At 38.5% G+C, this 12,840-nt stretch overlaps 1 long non-coding RNA gene across 12 annotated transcripts in view; it reads left to right on the top strand.

Moving 5' to 3' along the window:
• The window catches only part of LOC138112342 (uncharacterized), a 270,953-nt gene that overhangs the window by 61,217 nt on the left and 196,896 nt on the right, over positions 1–12,840 (top strand). For 10 of the 12 annotated variants that reach the window (XR_011151706.1, XR_011151702.1, XR_011151704.1 and 7 more), the window contains one exon: positions 12,411–12,499. The exons of 1 other annotated variant lie outside the window; for it this stretch is intronic. This is a non-coding gene — a long non-coding RNA (uncharacterized lncRNA). Of the gene's footprint in view, positions 1–3,201; positions 4,060–12,410; positions 12,500–12,840 lie in introns of those variants that run through there. One more of the 12 variants, XR_011151708.1, reaches the window with a different exon arrangement.

Genomic DNA, 12,840 nt, shown 5'->3' with positions numbered 1-12,840 from the left:
ATATATTTTTTTACTATTTAAGAGCTTTTTATTGGTGCACTCAAGTGGTTTTATTTTTTCCTAAAAAACCCATGAAAACCCATTTATACTGCAAGCCTCAAGTTAGAAAGCACTATACTTCCCTAGAAAGCTATAAGAGTGCTGTTGAACAAAAGGTGGGGCTTATGTGGTTAGACTGTAATTCATGCCTCTAATTGTGAGCACAGCCGTAGACTTCTTTTGCCATTGGAAGTCACCGACTTTGGAAGGAGTCACTTTTTTCGCCTCCATTTTTGATATGTAAAGATTGGCTCCGAATGTTTAGCAGCAGAGTCCATTTCTGAATGTTACTACTGCAGTTTAGTTTTGCTGTGCATTATCTCTAAGCTCTGGCAAGGCTGCTGCAACACATGAATATGGATTTTATTTCTTTTTTTTTTTTGTATCTGCATAGTGGCTATATTTTGACTTGCACTTCATTATAATGTTAAAAGTTATCTTGGTGTCTCCTCTTGGTTGGCATTAGTTTGTTACTATCATTTGTCAGTGCCATTGATTCTGACCTGGAACAGGGAACTGTTACTGGATTTTAATTATTTTTCACCTAAAGGGAGCAGAGGCTTGTCAGGAGAAAGAAAGTACCAAGTGGAGTGGTCTGATACAAGATGGGCAGTAATCTGGCCTTGGAAAGGTGGTTATTAATCTATTACTCTAGAAGGGGATTTGCAAGGATTCTAGGAACTAAGCATTATTTCATATTAAAACTTTTATTTTTAATATAAACTTGGAATAGTGAAATATAAACTTGGAAGTGAAAAATAGTCATGGGTTTTGAATATGTGGGAAATTTTACGTTTTTTTAAATTTAAAATCATTTAGCAAGCAGTGAAATTTTGGAGGAAATAGTTCTTGGGTGAATAAAACTGTGTTCCCTTTCAGCTTTATTTTAAGTAGGAAAGAGGAAGAAAGACACCCAGAATATAATTTCATGATGTCTGATTTGTGGCTTTCTGAAGATTGTCTTTGATTGCCCAATACAACTTGTTGCTGGTGAGAAAGAGAAACTCTGCTTGAAATCATCTTCCCTATTTGAAGAAAAGCCTCTTTTTTTTTTTTTTTCCCCCCTGACAATGACAATAGGATAGAAGACAGATTTGATTATGTTTGCCAGTTAAACTTTGAAAATATGACAAATGTGGAAATATGTCAGGAAAACATATATATTATGAATGATACTATCTTAATTTTCTCCTTTAAAATGGAGATCAATTTCCCTTTGGCTATCCCTGGTACTATGATCACAGGTTAATGTCCAGCAGAGGAAGTGAAAATTGGTAAATCCTCACAATTGTGTAACAGCACATCTTCCCTGTGGTGCAGGTCCCCCAGCTGTGCTGCTTTGAGACCTGCCCAGGTGTGGTGCAGGTCAGTGCTGCCAGGAGCACTCCCTGAGTTATGGAAGTGGTAGAGGGGCTTTACACCACGGAGTGGGACTTGGGTTGTAGAGCTAATTGCAACATTTAGACCCTTTAAAAATGGACAAAACATACTGGGCAAAGCTCACTTCCATGGTTAATTTATATGCGTGTAGAAGATGGAGTGGCCCTGCTTTTTTGGATGGGGCTTTGGAAAGCAGCCCTGACATGTTGTATTTTAAACTCAGGCTTTATCTATTGCTTGTTTCATGCAAAAAGCTGCTCTTAGATTTCAAGCACTTGTTCCTCCCTGTGACACCTGTGCAATTGTGTACTCAATTTTTAAAAAGCATGGAGAGACACAGAAATAAAATGTTTTCTTCCATAGTAGTTTCCCTGTGCTCTCTTTTCTTTTGTTATTAAGCAGGCACTGTGGATTAAGTGATTTCCATTGCTTTTTCTGCAATTTGCTGGAGATGTTCTTGTCATACTGATCTAGATGATAATAAATGTCTTTTATTACATTATACTTTTTAATGTGTCTCAGAAATACTACATGTAAAATAAAGATGCAGACCTTAGACCACAACCTGCATCATCCTGTCTCTGCCAGGATTCATCAGGCAAGAGCCAAGCATGGCCATTTGTGGAAATTTTTCAGGGTGGAAGCAAATGCTTTGGTCAGCTGAATAGGGAACAGCTGTGTGTTATACATGATGGAGTTTTGCCCATGGTGGTAGCTCTGCAAAGACTACAATCCCCTGTTCTCCAGGTGTAACAGATCACAGCAGAATGGTGGTCCTTTACAAAGAAATGCAATGTTTTGCTACCCATAATAATTATGGAACAGTATGGCATGTGTGCACTCTGACAGTTTAGCTGTCTAACATTACTATAAATCTGATTAAAACAATATAGTCTTGGGAGTGTCTGAAGGCACAAGCTGGGACCAAGTCCATTTGCTGGTTCTGCTGCAGATTCTTTTGTGTGCTCTATTTTTTCTCCCTTGTTTCTGGTTTGATACATGGCTATATTGGCTTTGATTCTTCTTATTTTTCTGAAGCATGGAAGTGGAAGATGAAAAATGTAATTGTCTATTTCTTAACCATCTCCATCCATTACCAATCATCTCCAACCATGAGCACTTTTATTTCAGTAGTGAAAACTGGAAAATGACAATTTGGCAAGGCTTATCCTATGCTTTACTGTTCCATTATGTAGAACTCTTGGTGATGCTGAATAATGAGTTCAAATTACTTGCACTAAGTCTGCTCCTTTTTTTGTTGTCGTTGTTGAAAAGTGTTTCAATTTGCAAGTCAGAAGGGGAATTTCTGGCTGTAGAACTGCTGTACACTTTTCAGGAAATAGGCTATTTACTGGGGTTTTCCTTGGTTAAGCAGATGACTTGGCATGGACTCAATGTTTGCAAGTTTTAAGCCAGATTTTCCTTGGCCTATCTCCATTCCTGGGCCCTTTATCCACTTTTAATCATCTTTTTAAACACAAATATGTGTGGTCACGTCACAAAAGAGCACTGATTTCCTCTAAAGCAAGTGTCATTGCTGGTGAATCCCTTGATACTTGCATTAATGATGAACCATTATTTGTCTCACACTAAAATCTGAAAAGTTGCATAACATAGAGAGGTATTGGTAGCTTTATGATGTTTTGGGGGCCCTGTTTTTGCTTTATTTTTATTCAGGTGGCTTCCTGTAGCTTGACTGTTCAGTGAAAGCTCAGTGTATGAGTTGGTGCTTTCAGCTATCCTCTGTGGCCACAGCCTTGTCTTTTCTGGTGTCCCGCAGCGTGTGTCCCAGAATAGAATGAGGATCCTCCAAGGAGCGTGATGCCTCAGGCAGACACCTCATGTGACCAAAGCAGAAGCTGTGGAAAAAACAACTATCCCTAATTCTGGAAGGAAATACCCAGTAACTCAAGTAAAAAAAAAAAAAATCCAGGTTGGAAAGTACCAGAAATTTCCCACATAAGTCTTCAGCATTCTTCTTGTTTACAGACAACTCAAAACTCTTTGACCTCAAAATGGTTTATACAGTCACTGTATGAAAATTGCTATAAAAGGTGTTTGAAAGTGATAGTGTGGAAGAAGGTGAACAGGTTTGAGAAGAAGGCCTTATTCCAAGAAAAAAGACAGTATCAAAGAGGATGCCAGAATACTTCTGGAAAGAAGAGGGGCTGGTGTTGCAGCCAGGATGTGTTTCATTGGTTTGAAGTGAAAAGGAAGCAAAGAAAGAATTGAATTTTGCACACATTATGCAGCCATAAAAAGCCAGACATACATTAAGAGTTTGAAATTCTCTGCTAATAAAATATTGCTTTTATGGTAATGCAGGCTACAAAATAAGAGTAGGCACTTCAGGATCTGGGCCGAGGGCCAGCAGACAGTGAACTCTGCTTCTAGCATGAATCACGATGTTGTTTGTCTCAGCGACACGTTGTTTTCCTGGTAGATACAAAAGGCTACTCTATGGAAGATTGACTTGAAAGAATTAAGTAAAGGTTGCTATGACAAATGAGACTGGGGGGGGGAAAAGAGCACCACAACTTGGTTGCCATTCCACACCCTCTAAAGAAAGCCTCAGGCAGTGGATTCCTACTTTGTGGCTGTGTGCCATTACAGGAGAGAGCACAATTCTCATATATCAGGGTAAGGTGGCATAAGAAAATGCAAGGCATGTGGTATCAAAATACTAAGGGGTTGATTTTTTTTTTTTTTTTTTTTTTTTTTTTTTTTTTTTTTTTTTTTTTTGTCATATCCTTCCTTTTTTGAGAATTTGTTTGAGCATATTTTACACGTGTATGCTTTGGCATTTCTTTGTTACATAATTCAGGTAGAACCATTCCCTGCCTCTTACAGTTTGTTTCTGGATGAAGTTTTCTTTGCTAAGCATCTCCTTCCTTGGCTTGTTTTAGTCTCCCATGCTGCATCGTGGTGCTTTTATCTATTTTTTTATTTCAAATAGTGAGTATATTAGGCTGTGCTCTATTGATTTGGTAGCAAAATATCACACAACATGAAAAACTAGAGAGAATTAGAAATTCCGTGTTCCACCATTTTGCACCCCAGATCAGGCTGGATAAAAGCATGGGAAAAGTCTTGGAAGCTAATGCTGTGCTGGGCATAGCCTGCAACTTATGAGAACTGTCATGGTGTGGCATCATTGATAGTGCTGCTGATTCAAGGTTTTGAAAAGTCACGATTCCTACTCATTCTTTTGTTTTAATTAATAGCTTGCTTTTAAACTAATTAAATGGAAAAGTTTTTTCCTATTTTGTTCACAATGTTTCAAAATGTGATGGTTACTGTCACAAACTACTATAAACACCTTAGGGATTTATTGACAAATTGAATGCAATAATTTAGAAAAGTTATCTAAAGAAAAAGCAAACCCAACAGTAACCTTTCCTTTAAGTAACTGCGTCTCTCTACCCTCCTTTTCTCATAACCAGTGGGTAACAGGGTTGATTATGATTTGGTGCTGCAATTTTCTCACAACAGAAATGCCTTTGCTCCAGTCTACAGTTTGAAGAACTGCCAGTATACATTTCTGTTTCTTAGCACAAGAACTCATTAGCACTACACTCTTGCTGTGATGAGAAAAACATGACCAAGAAGGACACCTTTGGTAATTACAGAAATGAGACAGTCATCATCACAAACAGACACAGAAAAAAAGAAAAGAAAATCACTATTGCATGCTGAAAATTATTAAGACCTGTGCTTCCAAGTTCCTCCTCTGTTTTAGCAGTTACTTTATGCATCTGTCACCAGCACCTGCTAGTGGTTCTTTGCATTTAGCTTTTCCCACTGTGCAAGGTAATATCTTGGGTTTTTTCTGTTGGTTGGTTAGGTTTGGGTTGTTTTTTTTTTGTTTGGTTTTGGGGTGGGGTTTTTACCTTTTTTTTTCTTTCTATCTTTGGACCTTTTTTCCCCTGTTGCTGATTATGAGGGAGGTGCAAGTCAGGCATGATGAGCATGTAGGTACCCAGGAATGGTTTTCCCAAGAGCAGCAATACAAGGAAAGGCTCCCCAGGTCCTGGCCCGGTGCTGGTGTGCTCACTGCAGCCCTGTGTGCTATCTCCATGCGTATATGCCCTTCCTGTCCTTCCATCCTTCCATTTTATAGTTGATCTCAAGAGAATCAGCCTCAATCTGTGTGATGTGGGGAAGTTCAGAGGTGACCAGGCACCTGGTAGGTGACACTGAGCTTGTTTAGCAGAGCATAATATCCACTCTGTCATACACCTGTCTATGCTTCAAGAGTGCATCGTGTGGCATGAGTAAATACATGCTGAACTGGTCAGCAGTATAGGTGGGAAATAACATTTCTCTCCCATCTGATTATTTTAGGCATTTATTTTCATCAGTCCATGTGTTAGTTCATGGCAGAGGTGTGTGTGTTCTTTACCTTTACAGCTCAGAATATTCTGAGTCGGACCTGATAACGCTGCTTGAAAAACCAACATTGGTGTTTAGCTGAGATCACTAAAAACCTAATCAGCTGATTTTGATGGTCACAACGACCTGGCCACCAAAAATATATCATCCAACTGATTTATTAATGCATGAGCTGGTGTAGCAAGTATATAATGTAGTTCTGGCTACTGCTGCAGTTCCTCGAATGCATCAGGCCTTAAGCATACCTAAAAACCAATTTTCATAACAATAAACTTCAGAGTCACCATTAGTCACAATCTATTTTAACTTTCAGGTTTAAGATAGTGACAATATATGAGATTCTCAACTGAATTGATTCTTAATTCCATTCAAATCCTTACACCAGCTGAAAATTAGGCTCAGTGCCATACAAGTGATATAGGTCCAGTCTGAGAGCACGTGAAGAATTCTGCTCTGCTGTTGAGGCTACAGAGGCACAGATGGTGCAGGCCAAGTGCCACCTCATTCTAAAGCTTCTGCTTTACACATTGCAGGTGGCAGCTGCCAACACCTAACTGGCTAAGAGACATTTGGCCCTGCTCACACAGATTTAGGCTGCCCTTACCCCACTCTTCGGTCATATCATCAGAGACTTTACCAATTCTTTCATTTGCAGGCGTTCCCTTTTGTTCTAATGTGCTAAAACAAAGGCTTTGTGTAAATGTTTTGTTCCTGAAATCAGTGCTTATCTTTTGTGAGGCATCTTTTGTCTCAGGCCTCTAAAGCTTGCTACAAACAGTAACAAATTCATCTTTCCTAGGGGAGCTGGATTTTATTTGATTATTTTTGAGTAGTTAGGTTTGTTGGCTAGGGGATGTTGAATTGCTTAAAATAAAGCACTTAAAAATAGTACTTTTCCTTCATAGATAAGGAAGGATTTAGAAAACCTAAGGAGTACCACTAACTTCCTTTTTCAAAGAAAGGAATGGGTTCTCTGTTTAGTGATTTTTGTCTGATGCTGTTCTGAGTTAATGGCAAAGCCAGGCAAACCATCCAGCCCTCGTGGCATCCAGTGCTGTGACCCACTCAGCTCATTCATTGGTAAAAAACCTCCAAAGAAACTCATAGCAATATTGTCTCTCTTTGACCTTTCATCACTCCTTTGTATGTACATAGGGGGAAACTCTTTCTCATGCAGTTTTACAATAGAGATAATATATAGCTTGCACAAGCAAAGTCATTTCAAGCATCTCTTAGCTTTCACTTAACTGAAAAGAGATGCCACTTAAAATTGTATTGTAAAGCTTATTCATAATTAATCATAGCACTATGAAAGTGAGTTTCAGTTTCTTACAGATAGTTAATGTAGGCACATGATCTCCTATGGAAAGCCTGATTCAGCTGGCATTTAACAAACCTAATGCAATTCCATCTGCTGAGGTCAGTGCCAGAGCGTCAAAATATTTTAGAATGTTTTTTATCTGAATCTTCTTAAGTCCTTCATTATAATTATGTGATACTATGCATCTTGGTTGATTTGGAAGGCATTTATTATTATTATTAATTTCATTTTTTCTGCAACTGTAAATGGAGTTTTACCCCAATTACTGGCTATTAAATCTGAATTAAAAGTACCATTCCTTCCTCATCTTTTTAATTTCTCTGATTGCTGTAGCATGTAGGGGCACCAGGAGTGATTGCTTTCTAAAGTTCTTTGACTTGATATACTCCTCTTGAGAAGAATGTTACACAATTTAATTTTAGATTAGGTATAGATTAAGTAGATTTTTCATTTTTTACTTTTGAATTATAGAGAGTGTGTAACTCAGTTGTTATCTTTTGCAAGTCTATGACTTTCTTCTTTTACATCTTTTTTATACAATGAAAGCTCTGCTGGAGTTTGGTTTGGCTTGTTGGAAATATTTCAGACAAAGCATCATAGAAATGGGGCCTGGAAGTGACCTGAGGTATCACTTGAAATCCACCCAAGATAAGGTACACAGTAGTCATGGCACATGGCTTTGAAATGGCCCTTGAAAAGTTGTAATAAAAGATTTGTTTGTGCGTGTTGCAAACAAATACAGTCTTTCTCTGCAGGATATTTTCTGGTATTTCTCTTGCTTTTCTCTGGATGCTGCCTGGGTTTTTCTTGTTTGAAGCTCAAATTTGGGTACTGTATTCCAGCTGAGAGACACTAGCATTAAAAAGAGTGGATTAGTTACCACTACTGCTTGCATATTGCCTTCCTTTCATCTCTTAAAACCGTGTTTTAACAATCACACTGAGTTATGCTCTTGGCTCGTACTGTGATCTGCTGCACCTCCTGCTTACTGAGTTCCTCTCTTTGTGTCACTGGATTTGTTAGCAATTCTCTGGGCTCATCGTGCATCAGGAACCCTTTGAATTTAAGTGCTGTCTTCCCAAGTGTGTCTCCTCCTGCTTTAGTAATGTTCCTAAAATTCTCGTGCGAATTTATACAATATTTGATGATGTTAAACTACTGAATAGACTGGGCAGAACACGGTGTAGGCACCATCTAATGCCACTGGAGACAGCTGGCTGACTGACACAGGAGCAGGTCACTGATAACTGTGGCTCCATCGTGATTCTTCAGCTGACTGTGGTCCTTATGCTGTTTCCCTCTGGGGGAAGCTGATGTAGAGTCCATTTGGGAATGTCCTCTGTGACAAACCAAATGGCTTGAGGATACTTTAGATGTGTCACTCCTGCTGTATCCTCGTTGCTAGGCCAGTTATCCTGCCTAAGAAAGGAGTTAGACTGCTTTGACATGATCTGTCCTCAGCAAGCTTGTGTTGGCTATTTCTCATTGCATTATTGTGCTCTAAGAATTTATAAATAAATAGTTTCCCTTCTCTGTCTTCCTGAGCATTGCAGTTGGCATCTTTGGATGTAACACAGTGAACCCCTCCTGCTTCTACCAAGGAAAATGCTCTGTTTATCTTTCTCCAGTAATCTAGGATCTCCCCTTCTATGCTCTTTGCTGGTTGCAAAATGGAGTCTTATGGAATTGGCAAACATAGGATATTGGAAAACCAATTACATGGTTTTTCATGAGCTTTTCATCTGAATACTGCAGCTATTAGAAGACTAATTAGCTGAACAAACATCAAATATTTACAGCTAACTGAATTTCAGATTTCCATCATGGACAATACTATGATCCTAAATTTGGTGTGATTTTTGCACACAAACTCCAACAACAAAAATCTTGGGAACAAAACAGCTGGTTTCCAGGACAGCTCCTGCTGGTTTTGCCCCAACATGCTGACTCTCATGCTGAGCTGCCCTGCTCCAAATATGCCCTTCAGCTTGTTCACTGGCTCCTGGAAGAAGCATGTCTGCCATTCACCTGAACAGCCATTGCCCAAATAAGTCCAAGTGTCTTTGACAAAAATGGCTAACAACAAAAACTGATGCTGATGTACTTGCATTTCTAAGGCCTAAAGATCTGTGAAAAGTACAGTAAAATGTCATAATCCAGAGGTTTAATCCCTTTTCATGTTTGCATCTTCCGTGCAAAGCCCGCATTTTTGTGTTCTCTCTTCTTTCTCAAGTCCTTATTTATAAAGAATGCATGTAGCCACTTAATATTTGTTGTTGTTTTGTTCACACTTAAGAGATTATTCCCAAGATTAGCACTAAACATACTTACAAGGAGTTGCAAGAATTTGCTTCCAGGAAATCTGCTACATGTCCTGGGATTGCTATCACAAATTCAATTGACAGCATTTAAAAGAGTAAAATCCTATGAGTCTTTTTACACCCATCCATGATAACCTGTTTCATGATCTGGTGGGTCCTCTTGTTCCCTCTTGTAATGTTCACTGGCATTCTTTAACCCTCAAAAATGCCAGTGTTCATTTATTTTAGGACTACAGATTATGATAAATGACCCTCTGACTGCATTGGTTAAAAACATTAAGATAAGGTATTTTTTTGGAAGCAAACTGTTTGGGTTATATTGTAGAAAGAATTAATTTGTGTTATTTAATGTCAACTCTACTTTAGAATTGATTTTTTTAGACAGTTGCTATCAGCTTTCTTCCTAGCACCTCACCAACCTGCTATGGAATAGTTTGTCCCCAGGTCAAGACTAGTAAAATTTAGCATATAATCTTGCATCTTTAGTGATTCTCTGTCATCGAAGGTGAGAAGGCCTCTTATTTCCATAGCTGCATACAACAAAGCATAGAATGAAGCATATAATTCAGAAATATTAGGGAGTTATTCTGAGCTTTTGTCTCTTGGATTTGGCTTTCCTGGATTTGATCTCCTTTTGAAGCTGGAAGGGGGATTTCTGTTGATATCAAGGGAAAATCGATCAGATTTTTTGTGAGATGTGGGCTAAAAGTCTCCTAAATGCTCTCAGCCTAGAACAAAAGGGGCTTCTGGTGTGCTTTAATAACAGACAACCTCTGTTCTGCTGATCAGCATTTACCTATGCAAGGCTGATGAACAGAACCAGTAATAAGATGTGTGAGGACTTGTGAGCAGAGATTTTCTAGCATTACTCCAATTTCTGGAGAGCAGAGAATCACAGGGAAACTTACTGAGCCACGAATTTATTTTTCAGTGTTAAGAGAAAAATGTGTATTATTAATCACACTGCTAAGCATGCTAGGGACCAAAAATACCACAAAATGTGTGTTATTCCCAGTTCTGGGAAGGTAATTTGTGAAATGTTCAAGGTAAGGTAGCCTACAGAAACTTGCTGAACTTGCAGAGCTACTACTTAAAATATTGTGTGTAAAGAGAGGAATTCTCTGCTTGGTATTAGAAACAAGCTTTGCCTTTAGAGTGTAAATTCGTATTCTCTGACCTTTTGGACCATTGCTTTAACTCGCACCTAATCAATTCTGAACGTACCTTTTCATATCTTCAGTCCTAGATGTATTTCATTGTGTGAGAAAGTTTTTTGTAACTGCTTAGTTAAATGTCCCTTCCCTTTTTTTCCTTTTTCTTTTTTTTAATCAGCTTAGAAAAGAAGCATTCTTCATTTGGACAGGTTTGCAGCCTCTTTTCCCTCCATTCATTTAAATGGTATCCTTTCTGGGAATTGCTTCTATATTTTGTTTCAGAAAATTTTATTTGCTAATTATGAGTTTTCAGTTTTTAAATCAGCTGTAAACCTTTCTCAGTGCTGTAGTAATGATCATTTTTAAAGGTAACAGTGATTAGCTTATCAAGATGGATTTGAGTTCCTTGGGCTGGGTTTGGATTTTTTGTGGTTTTGGTCTCTTATTTGTTTGTTTTGGTTTTTATTTTGATTTTGGTTTTAACATGTGCAGAGTAGTATTTTCTTTGGTCACTCAGCAATTTTGTTGCTTTTCCATTGTTCACAACCCACTGAAGAAATCAAAAGGAATGTCTTGGTTCCAGCTTTACTATTTATCCAGAGGTTGGTCAGCCCATTGGAGAGGGGCCAGTGCATTGTGTGTGATGGGCTGGTGTTAAAGTTTAACTGCTTTGTTAAAACTCTAGGGATATTGATTTTCCTTGTGTGTGTGTATATATATACATACACACACGACTGCATAATTTTAAAAACTGCACAGTGATTGCTATAATCCTACTTGGATTAATTAATTGTACATGAGTGGTTTTACGTGTGAAATACTGATGGTGATCACAACCATAGGCAAAGAAAAGAGTGAGATGCAATAGCTGCCAAAAGGAAGTTCTTATTCCCATAGTCACTCAGAAATATACTTGAGATTAACATAATAACAGTTGTAGAAATATTTAGCAATAAGATAATCATGTAGGACTATACACTGTTGAGCACTGAAATAAAAACCATTTTTTGTTAACTTGCTTTTCCCCCTTTGGTGTCAGGGAGGACAGGTTGCAGCCCTATTGTTTGGTCACAGATGGTCTGTGGGAAGAAGTGCAGCCTTGTTGCAGGCCAGGGAGTATAAAAAAATCACAGATCTAGGAAAGATAAGTGCCTTTGAAGCTGATCTTATTTGCCTTTTGAGTACTATCATACAGTGGTGCTGGTAGCAGTCTCTGTAAGATTTCTGTCACACGGATACGAAATTGAATATATGAAGTCTTCTCTGCCACAAACAGCAACACAAAGGAGCAATGAATTCTTCAAGTAGTACATGGAAAAAAAATCTGCATCCACAATTTGAGCTACAGTAGTAAAGAAGAGGGCTCATCATATTTGCATTCAAAAAATTCCTTTTTTTTTTTTTTTTTTTAATCTATTCCTTTCTGACTCGGTACACTCCTCTTCCAAAGATGGGGGGTTTGTTTCTGGAATGGTGGTTGCCCTTGAGTGCTCTTTCCCTGTCTTCCAAATCAAAACTGATACTCCTTGCATTAGGCATATAGAGCACAAACTCAGTTTGCTCTGTTAGTCTGTATATTTCTGTAGTAAAGCTAAGAAACACATGCTTATGTCTTGCAATATCAAGGAAAAGTTCTTTCTGGTGTGTCAGTAATTTGGTTCTTTTTAATGTATTGCTAAAGTGTGTGTTTTGATATTTTGTGGTAAATAGCAAAAGGTAGATGTTGCTAAATGTGCTTTGACTTGCTCTTGGTTACTGATTCCAGAAATAAAATTGGTAAAAACAGACTGGCTTTTCTTACAGTTCATACTCTGGACAATGCTAAAGGACAAACTTTCACTCCTTACTTGCCTTCAGACCTAGGAAGCCTCCAGTTAGATCTGCTCCCAAAAGTAAGTACGATTTCTGCCTCTTCCCTCTGGTTGCTCTGGGGTGGGCAGCGTGGAGGAAACATCCCAGAAGCAATTTCAGGCCTTATTGCCATCTATTCAGCATTTGTTGCCTTTACAGAATGTTGTGAGAAAACTATTTTCTTTTGGTAGTTTGATGAGCTTCCCACTGACTTTGTATGTTGAAATGGCTTTGTGAAAAACATGATCACTGGTGGGAATCAATGTGAAAGGAAGATTAAAATATGTGGCCAGGAGCAAGTGGGTTCAGAAGCTGGACTGGAGGGGATGGCAATCAGATAGGGTTGGTCTGTTATGAAACTGCAGCCTCAGTGACTGCCCCA

The sequence above is a fragment of the Aphelocoma coerulescens genome, chromosome 6 (genome assembly GCF_041296385.1).
Source record: "Aphelocoma coerulescens isolate FSJ_1873_10779 chromosome 6, UR_Acoe_1.0, whole genome shotgun sequence".
Classification (NCBI taxonomy): Eukaryota; Metazoa; Chordata; class Aves; order Passeriformes; family Corvidae; genus Aphelocoma; species Aphelocoma coerulescens.
The sequence above is the reverse complement of the archived record's forward strand: the minus strand, read 5'-3'. Positions and strand labels throughout refer to the sequence as shown.